Source organism: Bufo gargarizans, chromosome 6 (genome assembly GCF_014858855.1).
Source record: "Bufo gargarizans isolate SCDJY-AF-19 chromosome 6, ASM1485885v1, whole genome shotgun sequence".
In the NCBI taxonomy this organism is placed as follows: Eukaryota; Metazoa; Chordata; class Amphibia; order Anura; family Bufonidae; genus Bufo; species Bufo gargarizans.
The window spans coordinates 67,489,600-67,504,730 of record NC_058085.1 but is presented as its reverse complement, the minus strand read 5'-3'; positions in this window follow the sequence as shown (position 1 = coordinate 67,504,730).

Sequence of the window (15,131 nt, the reverse complement as noted above, 5' to 3'; positions counted from 1 at the left end):
TTAAGTAGGCCGAGACCACTTCGAAGACCACATAGAGTCTTTGAGGATCTTGCACTGATCTTCCGAGATAGTTTATTAAAACTAGAGGAGGAGCAAACTCGGTATAAGCAAGAGTTAACTACCATGATCAAGCATGTCGAGGTAGTTTGTCGTCCAGAACCCCTCAACCATAATCAGCTGTTTCTCTTAACGTTAAGTCATTGGATGGACAACAGGACTCCAGAGCAGAATTGTGATTGTCGAGTGATATTGATCAAAACTGTTTGCAATATTAAACACCCTCCACCCTCTCATTTTGGTCCTCTGGCTCAGTCTTCACCCCCAGCCACCTCCTACCCAACATCCATGACTTCTCCACCGGCTCACTCATACACTGAGCCACATATCGCTCCCCAGTCCCAAAACTTTCAACAGTCCCAAAACTTACCCCTATCCCAAAACTTTCAACAACCACAAAAAATTCCCCATTCACAAAACTTTAGCCAGTCCCAAAACTTTCCACCATCCAACACTTTATCTCCGTACCACAACTTCCAACAAGCCCAAAACTTAGGCACTGCACCAAACTTTCCAGCTTTCCACAACTTTCCATCAACATCCCACAACTTTATTCCATCCCAAATCCATCTACTGTCCCAAAGACAACCTACGTCCCACCAATACCCAACGTCTCACGCATTTCCACCTTCTCAAAGCCATAGCACATCCCTCAGATATCAACCTGCATCAACCTTTCAAGAGACTTTAAGCAAATCTCAATCAAAGCTACCTTACAATGTCTCTGCACAAACACCTTTGCAATCCCAAAGCACTGGTAGTTCTCAAACACGTCTACAGACACCTAGTCCTGATGTAATTTCTATGTCAGCTCCAAATAGAATCTCCAAAAACGAAGGTGTTTCTACCTCCGTTTTTCCCACTCCCACCGCTTTTAATACCCCTTTCTCAAACAAATCTGTTCCATACCAATCTGGTACTGATTCATATTCCCTTCATACTCCACAACATCAACAACAGGGTGAATATGTCAGACCGCAACAGTCGTTCATGCAATCACTCCTAGACCAAAGTGCAGAAGATGATGGGTCCCCAACTGCAGCCCCAGGAAAGGCTCCATTCACTCAACCACCACCCTAGTTAACACAATATCTAATATGTTTTCTTGAAGTTTATAAATGAGTACCTCAACAGGTTTATATTGACGACTGTGTCAATTTTTGCACTTTAATGATGTTGAACTTGAAAATGTTTCTATGTATTAAACTTTTATAGTTTTAGATTACTTTTAAGGATGTTGCAGATATGTGTTATTATTGTGAACTTGTCATCAGCTTTCAGAAGCCCATACAAGCTGCTAAATATAGGCAGATGGTTTGATTTCCTTGTTCGAACATTTAGATTTTCAAAAACTAACATCATATTCATAGCAGCTTGGACCCTGAAAAGAGTAATTGACCTTATTGTTCATGATTACTTTATCTCCAGGCCAAGGTGCTGATGACTGACAGTTTTCCAGCTAGTCTTTTTTCCTTATATTAAGGAGTTAAATGCCATTCATCAGCACATGGGTCAGAGACACAGAGATTAGCGACCATGACTAGACTCAGGTTGGTTCAACTCTTTTACGGTAATGGACTGCAATGATTATGATGATAGTTCTTGTTTAACACTTGTGAGTGAGTGACACAGTACACAAATCCATAGTACTGTCACTTATTCAGCACCTTGCGTGGTCTGCACAAAGCTGATGACTTTTTCATTCTTCCACCTGTTGTTGTTCCATTGCTATTGTCTCGCTATCGTAATCCTCCATTGTACAATAGCTTGAAAACAATGCAAATACAATACTAGAAATGGCATATGTCATTACTATTTTCTTTGATATAATGTCTCATGCACAAGACTGAACACACTCAGAGACATGGGGTTTGTCCCAAAAAAATTGTACCTGCTGATGTAATTTAAATGGGTACTGGAGGACACACCATCAGTGATTACACTGATTCTTTGCATGTTGTGCCACCCACATGGCTGTAGTCTAGCACTTTTTACATCATATTGATATTGGTAAGATATGCATAGCAGCATTGAAATAACTGATAATGTGCACTTCCATTTGCATGTTCCATGTCACCATATAACTCCTGTCCCGCTCAAGGAAGACATGTATCGCGGTGCATACTGTAGTGTGATGATTCAGAACTTGGTATGATGATGCTATCACATAGCATGTGCAATCATGAGAATGGTGTACACTTGCATCATGTACTAAGGAGGATCACAGTCACAGATAGAACAACCTTTTCACAATGGACATTTTGGTATTCCTACATGTACGGTAGAGAATATCTTATCCTTTTCTAATGTGAATTCTACTTCCATTGTGTAGAGCTATGTGCTTTTATGGAAGTTTATTTGTAAACTTATACAAATGATTCTTAAAATATTAAAATAAATATTAAAGAAAGTCTTTATCTAAATAAATACTTTTATTATTTCAAATATACTTTGAAACGACAAACAAGGGATATGCAGATGGTTGGAGTGGCATAGCTTTACCTTTTGCTGAATTAAATGTAGGTAGACCGATGCATCATGGTTGACTCAACAATAAACAATATATTAAGAACAAACAATAAAATAAACTATTATGTACATAACTAATTACAACTTTCAACTGTACATATTTAATAAACAAACAGTTACTGTATTGTTACAAACAATAGAGATTTTTATTTTATTTTTTTAAGAACAACGCTGGAATAAATCAGTTCAAATATGTTCATCCTGCCAAGGCACAGATCCAGCTGAAGAAATAAAATATTCTGCAAATCGATTGCGCATGCGACTCACAGCAACTGTTGATCTTGGGCCAGTTTCTATGTGATCTCCAGGTGGATTTAATGCCAGTGGCTCCGTAGGCAAAGGCTCTTTGGTCAGTACATAATTGTGCAACACAACACATGCTTTTATGACATCATCCACAGTATTGCACGGTTGAATATTCGCCATTTTGCAGTCAATATGCCAAAAGCACACTCGACCATTCTTCTTGCGCGAGTCAGTCTGTAATTGAACACTCTTTTGCGATAGTCTAGACCACGGCTGGCATATGGCTTCAGCAAATTTCCACACATTTGGAAAGCTTCATCTCCAACTAGAACAAATGGAAGTGCAGGGTTTGTAGTACCTGGTAAAGGCCTGGGCTCTGGTATACCAAAGTTTCCCGAGTACAGCCTTCTTCCCATATTAGAATTTTTAAAAACACGTGAGTCATTTGTTCGTCCAAAAGCTCCAATATCAACAGCCACAAATTTGTAATGTGCATCAACAATTGCCATTAGGATCACAGAAAAATACTTTTTATAGTTAAAAAAGGAGGATCCACTACGTGGGGGCTTCAAGACCCTCACATGCTTCCCATCCACTGCACCAATACAATTGGGAAACTGTGTCACCTCATAAAACTTGTCGGCTATGCTGATCCACTGTTGGCAAGTAGGATGGGGAAGAAATTCTTCACGCAGAAGATTCCAAATTGCCCCGCAGGTATCTTTAACAATGTAAGATATTGTAGATTTTCCTAGTCGAAATTGAAAATGAAGACTGGAAAAACTTTCACCACTAGCCAGAAACCTACAAAAAAATTAAATAAAATTTAACATAATTTTTACACAAATACTATTCACAAGAAATACACTGCAGCAAAACAACTTTTCGGATTGTCCCACAAGCATTAATTAAAGATCCTTCACAGCAAACAGATCAACATTACCTAGTGGTTGAACGGAAAATGGTATAAAATTTGGATGCATTTACATATTTTAGGTAACTACTATATATAAAAACTTGAGATTAATCATATACGGTACTCTCAATAATAATCAAAACAAAAAGGCTCTGAAACACAGTAGTAGCAATAATGGAAAGTTGTACCATACATACCGCAGAGTGACCATGAGTCGTTCTTCTGGAGTTACACTTCGACGGAATTTCGTATCCTTTTATCTCAATCAGCGACGTAAACGTTGTGAAAGGTCATCAAAGCTTGCGACACGGACACGGAGATATTCAGAAAATTTGACAGGGTGTTTTCTGAGTTCTTGATAAAGGGTCGAATAAACACCTCGTGTCATTCGGCACGATGTAATGGGATGCACCCAATATCGCCGTTTCCTTTTCATGGATGACATTTGCATGTTTCAAAGTTTCCATACCATATAGTCCACAGAAAAAAGGACATGAGCGGGCAGCATTGTTCCTCTTCCAGCAATTGGATGTCACAATATAGCACCATTATATAGCATGCAGATAGGGGAGGGACAACTGAAAAAATAAAAATAAAAGGGAAAACGGATCCGTTACCTGAGTAACTGAACGGATTGAACGGACATTTAACGGACATTTTTAATCCGTTTATTAACGTATCCGTTAAATGGCATCCGTTTCAAAACGTAGCAAAATATGTCCGTTACGTTCCGTTATAAATGAATCCGTTTCAATTTTGAGACGGACGCAATTCATAACGGAAAACCGAACGAAGGACTAAACACTGATGTGAACAAGCCCTAAGATTGATGGTTACCGCTATCTCATCACAACTGTAAGTTACAGAGATCACACTTTCAATGCTTAGACTGGAGAGGCAGAACAGTCAAAAAATCTGTGAAAGGATCTTAGAAGATCATCCAAATATCTTTCAAAGGATCCTTGCTAGCTAATCATGTATAGTGAGATGTATATGGACAAAGCACAGTGCAAGCCTGCATACTCCAGCCAGAGAGCAAATCTCAGCATAGGATTCATCAGTTTTCAGCACAGATTGATTGCAATGACTTTTCATGCAACTGTTATATAATCAGCTTCTACACTGTCTGTACTGCCACATGCATTTCTAATTGCAAGTGAATCTAAGCTCTGTATGCAAACAAAAGTAACTTTGCAGCAGCCATAACTGTACTGTTCCTTCTTACTCCTCTGCCCACTGGTTGCCTAGGAAACCCAGTCTTCTAGCCAAAACATTGATACATTTCTATGCAAATTTGCCTAGTGTCCCACTAGGTATGGGAGGGCACTACACAAGGGTCAATTGGTGTGCGCGTTACTACTACTCACCAGGAACAGGAATGTCATATTTAATTCTGCATTTAATGTATGTTTTAATGTGTTTTTACATGCAATGTACCCCTGTATGATGCAACAGCAGGCCTAGTTGGGTGTAGTTAGACATCCCAGACACTAGAGGGAGATAGGGAGCCCCTAGTATAAATGTCCAGGCCCAGACAGGGAGTGTTAGTGCAGGGTCAGGAGTCTGAGAAGACAGAGGTTAAGAAGCCTGCTCCTGACATGCAGCTGGATAGCCCTGGCTGCCAGTGATGTCCAGGAGGCTGTTGAGAAGCTCCAGCCTGCCTGAGAACAAGAGAGCCTAAGTTAGCTCTGAAGAGATACCCCAGTTGCAGGAACCAACCTCCTGGGAGAAACCTACAGTTATCCACCTGATAGGAGGAGACGACCCAGGGTAAGCAAAGTGACCCTGAAGGGCAGAGAACCTTTAGACAGCATAGCAAGCAGTATAATACCTGAGGAAGGAAGTAACCAAGGATTTAAGCCACCCAGTTAGGCATCCGGGCCTTGGGAGATATAAAGCCAGAGCAGGAGTTCTAGAAGGGACACTGTACATTGATTCTGAGAAAGGTACAACCTGCTGCCTAGTGCTTGTAAAGTTTACCCTCAGCGTATCTTGCATGACTATTGCCTGCCATATTGTGAATAAGCCCCTTTGTGGAACTGTAATATCAAGACTGTGCTACACCTGCTGTACAAAGTTGGATTGTCCAACCACCAACCGGCGTGCCACCGTCCAAAGGCACTGGCGTCACGAATACCACAGGGACCTTGCCCCAGGCACACAAAATACCTGTAACATGCAGGGCACCTCAACTACCATCAGGCCTGGTCCCTATCTACAGAGCGTGCCCCAGAGGAACTGTGTCTACCTCTCCTTCACTGCCACGCGCCTGCCCAGGGTTCTTCCAATATAGTGAGTACCCTCGTTTGCCCATAACTGTGACCTCACTTCGTCATACCCTGCAGGTCTGGCGTGTTGCATTAGCCCCCCCATATCAAAAATTTTGAACAAAACATATGCAGTTGGTTAGATCTTTGTTAGATCAGGTTAGATCAATTGTTGTTTGTGTTAGATCTCACACAGAAGTAGAGATATTAACAGTTATTTTCAGGGGGGGGGGGCTAACCCCTCATCAGCCCCCCTTATAAAAAAATTGACCAAACAATTAGCTATTTTGAAAGATATTTGTTAGATTCGGTATGATCAACTAGTTGTTTTGTTAGATCTCACATAATTACAGACTTATTAAGTGATTAATGAGGGGGGCTAGCCCCCCCCCCCCACATGCAATTTTCAGTTAAAATTTAATGCAGACTAATAGGCCTTCGGTAGATCCGGTAAGATCAAGTGGTTTCAACGTTAGATCTCATATAATTACAGAGATATTTCACATGAAAATACAGATATTAGGTAGTATTAAATAGGGGGTCTAGTCCCCCCACATGCAATTTTCTGGTAAAATTAGATTGAGACTAATAGGCCTTTGTTTGATCCGGTAAGATCAAGTGGTTTCAACGTTAGATCTCATATAATTACAGAGATATTATGGATATTTGGTATTACATAAGGGGGGGGGGGGCTAGCCCCCCCCCCCCCCCCCCCACATGCAATTTTCTGGTAAAATTTAATTCAGGCTAATAAGCCTTCGTTAGATCCGGTAAGATCAAGTGGTTTCAACATTAGATCTCATATAATTACAGAGATATTTCACATGAAAACACAGATATTAGGTAGTATTAAATAGGGGAGCTAGATCTTGATCTTACCGGATCTATTAGTCTACCTAATACTACCTAATATCTGTGTTTTCATGTGAAATATCTCTGTAATTATATGAGATCTAATGTTGAAACCACTTGATCTTACCGGATCTAACGAAGGCCTATTAGTCTGCATCAAATTTTACCTGAAAATTGTATGTGAGGGGGCTAGCCCCCCCCCCCCCCCTTATGTAATACCAAATATCCATAATATCTCTGTAATTATATGAGATCTAACTTTGAAACCACTTGATCTTACCGGATCAATTAAGACCACTATTTAATACTACCTAATATCTGTATTTTCATGTGAAATATCTCTGCAATTATATAAGATCTAATGTTGAAACCACTTGATCTTACCGGATCTAATGAAGGCCTATTAGTCTGCATCAAATTGTATCTGAAAATTGCATAGGGGGGGGGGGGGGGGGGCCAACCCCCGCCCCCCCCCCCCTTCATTAATCACTTAATAAGTCTGTAATTATGTGAGATCTAACAAAACAAAAAGTTGATCATACCGGATCTAACAAACTAACAAATATCTTCCAAAATAGCTAATTGTTTGGTCAATTTTTTGATAAGGGGGGGCTGATGACGGGTTAGCCCCCCCCCCTGCAAATAACTGTTACTATCTCTACTTCTGTGTGAGATCTAATGCAAACAACAATTGATCTAACCTGATCTAACAAAGATCTAACAAACTGCATATGTTTTGTTTAAAAATTTTGATATGGGGGGGCTAACACGGCTGAGGTGTAATTTAATCCTCTGCTTATCATCACAATGCACCAGCAAGGCAATGTGCAATCTGAGGAACCTAATACACCGCAAAAACCTGAACTTCCTTCAGATCAGGAGTTAGGTCCTATAAGCCACATAAAACAAAAACATTTAGTAAAACCAACCTGGAAAGTTCAACAGAACTATGAGGCTGACAAAGAGGAACTGCTGTGTAACATCAGTCACTTATGGTGTAAGGGTACTTTCACACTAGCGTTTTTGTTTTCCAGTATTGAGTTCTGTCACAGGAGCTCAATACCGGAAAAAAAAGGATCCGTTTTATCCTAATGCATTCTGAATGGAGAGCATTTCGTTCAGGATGCATCAGTTCAGTCCCTCTTACGTTTTTTGTCCAGAGAAAATACCGTAGCATGCTGCAGTTTTCTCTCCCGTTAAAAATACTGAACACTTGCTGGAAATAATTTACATTAAAATGTATTAGTGGCGGATCCGTAAAATGTTCCTGCAAAACGGATCCGGCTTTCTGGTCTGCGCATGTGCAGACCTTTAAAAATGCGAAAAATAATAATACCGGAACCGGTATTTCAATTCATTTGTCAGACGGATCCGCATCCGGATCCGTCTGACAAATGCCATCAGTTTGCGTCCGGATTGCCGGAGCCGGCAGGCAGTTCTGGTGACAGAACTGTCTGCTGGGATCCTCTGCCGCAAGTGTGAAAGTACACTAACACTGTTGAATGCATGTCAGCTCTGTCTCAACCAACTCATGGGGTATTGTACCTAGAGGGCGATGTTAAGCAATTGAATGCTGCTTATGAGAACTGTCAAAGACTGTCTGCTAAATATGCTGATCTCTTAAAGCAGTACAACACAGAAGATTCCTTACAAGAATTAAAGGAATTGAATGATCTCAATCTTGCAATAGACGATTTAGTCATACAAACAAAGACAAAAGCAGAAGTAAAAATCGCACATCTCCATGAATCCAGATCCCATCTCTCCACAACGTCTAGGCGCACCACAAGATCTTCCAAATCCTTACGATCAACATCTTATCCCAGCCAACAACTAATCAAAGCCTGCGCTGATGCAAAAGCTTCTAAAATCCAGGCAGCCTTCGCCCAAGAGAGATGGAAGCAGAGATTAAAGCTGAAGCTGCAGGGAAGTTTTGGAAAAACAATGTTAGCATGCCAAAGAGATGGCAAGACTAAGAGTCTTAGAGCAGGCCGCAAGTGACAATGAAAGAGGCATCAGTAGGACGGGCTTCACCACATTTGATGACAAACCTGAAAATTACAGAGGCTGAAAATTCACCTTTAAAGCCACAATCAGCGAGCTAGACATCACTGCTGCAGAAGAACTGGATCTACTCATCAGGTGGCTAGGTCCCCAGTCTGCCGAACGTATCAAGAGACTCAAAACAGTTTACACTTCCAATCCTGCTGCAGGTCTCGACGCTGCTTGGGACAGACCAGAACGTAGCGTTGGCAGCTCTGAGGCCATTGAAGATGCCTTATTCAAAAGGTTGCAAAGCTTCCCAAGGATTATAGCTAAAGACAATCTAAAGCGTCAAGAACTCAGTGATCGTCTACTAGAGCTTCAACTAGCTAAGGCTGACACCCTCCAACCTGGACTTAGTTACCTCGACACTCCTCGTAGCATTAACACTATTGTCCTTAAGCTACCATATGGCATTCAAAAAAAAAATATTTTTCAGGGATCAACTTACAAAAAAAAATACGGAGTTGCCTTTCCTCCTTTTTCCTACTTCTGTGACTTTATAAGGGAAATCGCGGACTCAAAGAATGATCCAAGTTTCTTCTATGGTGATTGTAACCCTCTCAGTCCACCTCCTCCAGGACTTGCAAACACACGTATAACGCAGAGACCACAGGGGCCCAGTATCAGTGAAGAGAATTGATGTTCAACCTGCACCCGCTACGGTTCTTCAAAGGACTTGTCAAAACAAGAAACTTAAGGATCCAAATGGCCAATGTCCCATACATAACAAGCCATATTCACTTAAGAAATGCATCGGCTTCAGAAAGAAACCTCTACAAGAACGTAAGAACATTTAAAGGATTTGGAGTTTGTTTCAGATGCTGTGCCTCCATGGAATACCTTGCAAAAGACTGTAAGGCATTAAATGCATGGAATGCGGTAGTGACAACCATATACAAGCCCTTCATCTGTACCAACACAGGTCTACTCCATCCACAGACATCCCTCCCGGGGAAAAGCATGGCGGGGTGCACACTGAACAAACAGATGCCTCTACCCCAGTATTCTCTACATGCACTGAAGTCTGTGGGGAAGGACTTTATGAGAAATCCTGTGCAAACTTATGCTGTTTCGTGTATACACAAAGGGCCAACCTGAAATGGCCATAAGACTGTATACCATTCTTGACAATCAGAGTAACCGATCTCTTTCAAGTACAAGGTTCTTTGATCTGTTAGGCATAGTAGGAGATGCTCTACCTTATACCCTAGGTACTTGTGCAGGCATTACAGAAGTCTTGTGTAGAAGAGCCAGTGGCCTTGTAGTTACTCCTCTCAATAGCAACATGGAAATACGCTTGCCTACTATCATCGAGTGTAATCAGATCCCAACTAATAAGGATGAGATCCCCACTCCTGAAGCTGCCTTGCACTATTCTCACTTGAAGAACATAGCTAACCAAATACTAGCCTATGGGGGCAAAGACCCCTTACTCAAATTTATGCTGAGTTCCAAATCATCATTGCACATATATTTAGTAATGGGTACCCATGGAGGATTGATTGACCGACACTCTCTGTTTATTCAAACAAAATGCATATAATAGTATACTGTCTTGGCGCCACCCACACACGTCTCATGAAGGTCATGACCATATTTGTACATATATGTGCTTACAGAAACAGAAAATATAAATGTCAATTAAGCGCAGACGCATTCAATTCAGAATACAGGAAATAAGTGTTACAGCTAGAAGTTTCCATCTATCGAAAATAGCAAAGGTGGGGGCTAAGTTACTTCCTGCTGGGACTTTTTGCATATCAAAGTTTCTGATCTATTAACTTCAAAAAGGTCATACAATGTAAAATGGCTGCTGCAGATACCAAGATGGAGTCTCATCCCTCACACAGCCTTTGATGCTGATATCCTGCTGTAACTCGGGAGAGACATTTTAAGGGTGCACAAGGTTCGCCATCAAATCAACGGCCCACATGATGCACCTTATGCCCAGCGTCTGGATCTAGGCTGGGTCATCATAGGCAATGTCTGCCTTAGCAACGCCAGGAAACCTTTCTCAGTTTCTTCCTTTAAAACACACGTTCTGCCAAATGGAGGCACTACTTGTTTTCCACGATGACAACATCACTACAGTGTGAAAGAAAAGCTGTGTGACAAAGGTACGCAAGAGCTCATCATACTAGATGATAGGAAAGCATTTATCTTCTGGGATGACAACATTGGAAACACAGTGTTTGAGGTAACCACAAGAGACAACGAGTTAGCAGCCACAATGGAAGACAAAGAATTCTTGAGAACCATGAGTAAAGAGTTCTACCAAGATGATTCCAACAGCTGGGTGGCACCGCTACCATTTTGCACCCCAAGGAAGAGAATTCCAAATAATAGACAGCATGCAGATTTGTGGTTTATCTCTTTAGGAGCGCAACCTGAACTGGAAACCGGAGATGAAGAAACATTTTGTCGACTTTATGCAGAAGGTGTTTGAGAGAGATCATGCTAAGCCTGCAACCCCTCTTACACAAGGATAAGAATGCTGGTTACCTCCTGTGTTTTGGCATCTACCATCTTCGCAAGCCTGACCAGATTAGGGTGGTCTTCAACTCAAGTGCTCGTCATGAAGGCATTTCTCTCAATGACAATCTTCTCACTGGGCCTAACCTGAACAACAACCTGCTAGGAGTCTTTCTCCTCTTTAGACAAGAACCAATTGCCATTATGGCCGATATCCAACAAATGTTTCATTGTCCGTGAAGACAACAGAAACTTCCTCCGGTTCCGATGGTACAGCAATAATGATGTCAACGACGAGGACTATCAGATGAAAGAACACGTTTTCGGTAATAGCACTTCCCCCGCAGTTACCATTTATGGACTGAGAAAAATGGCCCAAGAAGGCGAACAAGAGTTCGGGTCTGATGCACGTCAGTTTGTTAAAAAGAACTTCTAGGTAGACGACGGTCTCAAGTTTCTACCTACGGAAGAAGAAGCCATCGACCTTCTCACCAGAACTCAGAACATGCTCGCTACTGCCAACCTCAGACTACACAAAATCATCTCCAACAGCAATGAGGTAATGAGAGCATTTACTTCTGATGATCATAATGTCAGTGCTAAGGAATTCCAACTAGGGTCTGACCTTTCCCTCACGCAACGCAGCCTTGTATTGCTTTGGGATATTAAACAAGACACATTCACATTTCAAACATCAGTCTGTGACAAGCCCTTCACAAAACGAGGAGTACTGTCTGCAGTAAACAGTATCTATGATCCCTTGGGATTTAAGCACCCTTTACTATTCAGGGAAAGATATTACTCAGACAACTTACTTCAGAGAACACTGACTGGGAAACCCCTTTTACCCACAGAGAAACAACAAAGGTGGGAATCCTGGAAGCAGTCCCTCCAGGCATTGGAACAGTTTAAGATACCACAATATGACTCTTGCGTCCTTGAAGAATGTGACAAGACTAGAGATCCATGTCTTTTCTGAGGCATCCATGGAAGCCATAGCCGCTGTAGCCTATCTCTGGGTTGTACACCCCAACGGTGAAATAGGTGTAGGATTCATCATGGGCAAGGCCAAGCTAACTCCAAAGCCTGCACATGTAGGGGTCAGCCCCTAGAATACTGTTCTTTGCACAGATATCTGCAACATTGTGTTACATAGATTGTGATGACTTATTTCAGCCACTAGAGGCCACTGCGGCTCTGAGTAAGAGCAAGCTGAAATTTTTCAGAAGGTAGGAGGAGCCAGAAGTTCCCGGGGTTTGAGTCCTGGCTGGAGAGGTGTGTGTGCCCTGGAAGCTGTGAGGCTGGCTGCCATGTTAGGAGCCAAAATAAGAGACTAATGATGGAACATGGGCCCTTACTGATGGAGTCCTGAGAAACTGGCTATGTAAAGGACAGATCAAGATAAGCTCTGAAGTGAAGTGCTGCAGCTATAATAAAGAGAGAGAAGCAGGCCATGCGCTGAGACAAGCAAGTGATCGATTCAGGAGCCAGAGGACACCTGCCACCACTTTCGGGACAAGACAAGCATCCACCTCGTGGGAAAAGACTACATCACGAACCTCTACTCAGATAACTCCAGAACTGTGAATGGCACCTGTGCTAACATGGGATAGGTTATAGAGTAAGGGAATAGCCCTTGGTAGCAGGGCTAGATAGGAAATTATTAGTGAGAGTATCTTGTAAGCTGTCTGTTGGCTATTTAGCTTATTGTGTTCTCTATGCAAAGTTCCATTACCATTTCTGTCATTAACCCATTGTGCCTCTGGTGCGGTGGTACTATACTGTTAATCCAATTTTCCGGCAGTTCCATTTTGTTCTTTAATAAAGCCGGTGTATGCTTCAACCTTCTTGTCTGCTGTACTGTATTTGAATTCTGCCTTGCGGTCTCTTCCTCCTCTGACCGCTACACACATACTATTCCAAGGCTCGAATTCTGTGCAGCCATGATAGCTGTTGAAATTGCTGAGCTTATAAAGCATGAAACAGACTTCAACATTGACTCCTTTGACTTTTACACAGACAGAAAAATCGTGCTAGGATACATACACAATCAAACAAGACAGTTCCATGTGTATGTCGGCAATCGAGTGGAACGCATTAGGAAATTCTCCATTCCGAAACAATGGCACTATGTACCCACTGATCTTAGCCCTGCCGACTTAGGCAGTAGCAGTACCTGCTGCTACTTTTCTGGATACATCATGGATATCTCCACCACTACTCTTGAATGACGAATTCTTCTCAAGCCCTGTAGAGTCTACCTTTGAACTTATCCATCTGGAGTCTGATAAGAAAATCAAGGCCATTGTAGTTACACTTAATACCTCCGTGGAGGCAAAGCTAAAACTGAAATCTCACCATTTTGAATTTTTTTCCAAGTGGTCTGCTGTACGAGCAACTGCACGTCTTATTAACGTTGCTCATCACTTTGCAAACAGCGGTGACACTAATCAAGAGTGTCATAAGTGGCACATCTGTAAAGGACCCCCACAATTGCAGAGGTTGCTCAAGCAGAAAGGCTCATCATCCAATGTGTCCAACATGAAGTATATTCGCAAGAGATTCACAATATGTCAAAGGGACTCATCCTATTTAAAGATAGCCTCTATACCAGTTGAATCCAATAATTGATCAGGACAAACTACTTTGAGTTGGTAGTCGCATAGCAAGGTCTGATGTTATGAGTGAAGAGCAAAATCCCCTCATCATTCCAGGACGTCACCACATTACTGTTCTGCAAGACATTACTTCAGACCCATAAACGAGCTGGTACTGCTATTGCCTGTGAGAGACGTGTATCTGGTTTGAAACATTATTCTGTAGTACACATTTTTTTCCACAAGATGGCCGCAAGCCAGATGTTTGAGCCATGTGTGCATTCTTTTGTTTAAGGTAAATAAGGGAGGGGGAAGAGGGGATTACATTACAGTTTTCAAATCTACCTATGAACACAGTTGAAGATGCTGGAACCACTCCTATCAGGTTAAGGAACCAATAGTCTCTTCTTAAGGAACACCCCTTTTGTGATGTCATATGTGTTATTTAGGTCAATGTAATGTGAATAAAGGGGCGCGTCTCTTCTACCATGGCTCAGGGAAGAGAGAAGATGCTTTCATGAAACTACCTAGTGTGTCTGGTCTCATGATAAAGCTGTATGGCATGCACATACTAATACTTCTAATTGATTTGGCACCACACAAAGAAGAAGGAAAGCGCATGAATTGCGCTGACAAATTGGCGCCCAAACAGGGACAGACAGCTTGCGTAACTTCCGATTCAAACGTCACGAGAGTGACTTAAACGGAACCATCAGACGAGATTATATGCCGGCAAGGTAAGAAAGCTTTATTTCTTATGAATCTCCTCTGAAACTTCCGCCTTTGTGGGTTCTCAAGAGTTGAATTGGTGTTATTGCGATAGAAGGGTTCAAATTATAGCTGATCTGTCCGTAAGAACCCGTTTGAGTTGTTAGACAGCTGAGTCGGATATCCTGTGACGTAGAATTGGATCCCAGCCAAGCTCTCATAAGAGAGAGTCTTGGACCAATGCTCTGACGAGAGTGTTTGAAGACTCATGAGTAGTGACCAGGGGTCCTCATGAGTGTGTAGGATTAACACCAATTGCATAGTAATAAGCAATTGGAGGTTATTAAGTTGGTGCCCTGCACAAGAGAAATTGTGGGATCAATGCTGTTTCGCTATTATTAAGTTAGTGAGTTTAATAGCAACCAGATATTGTTAAGTTGG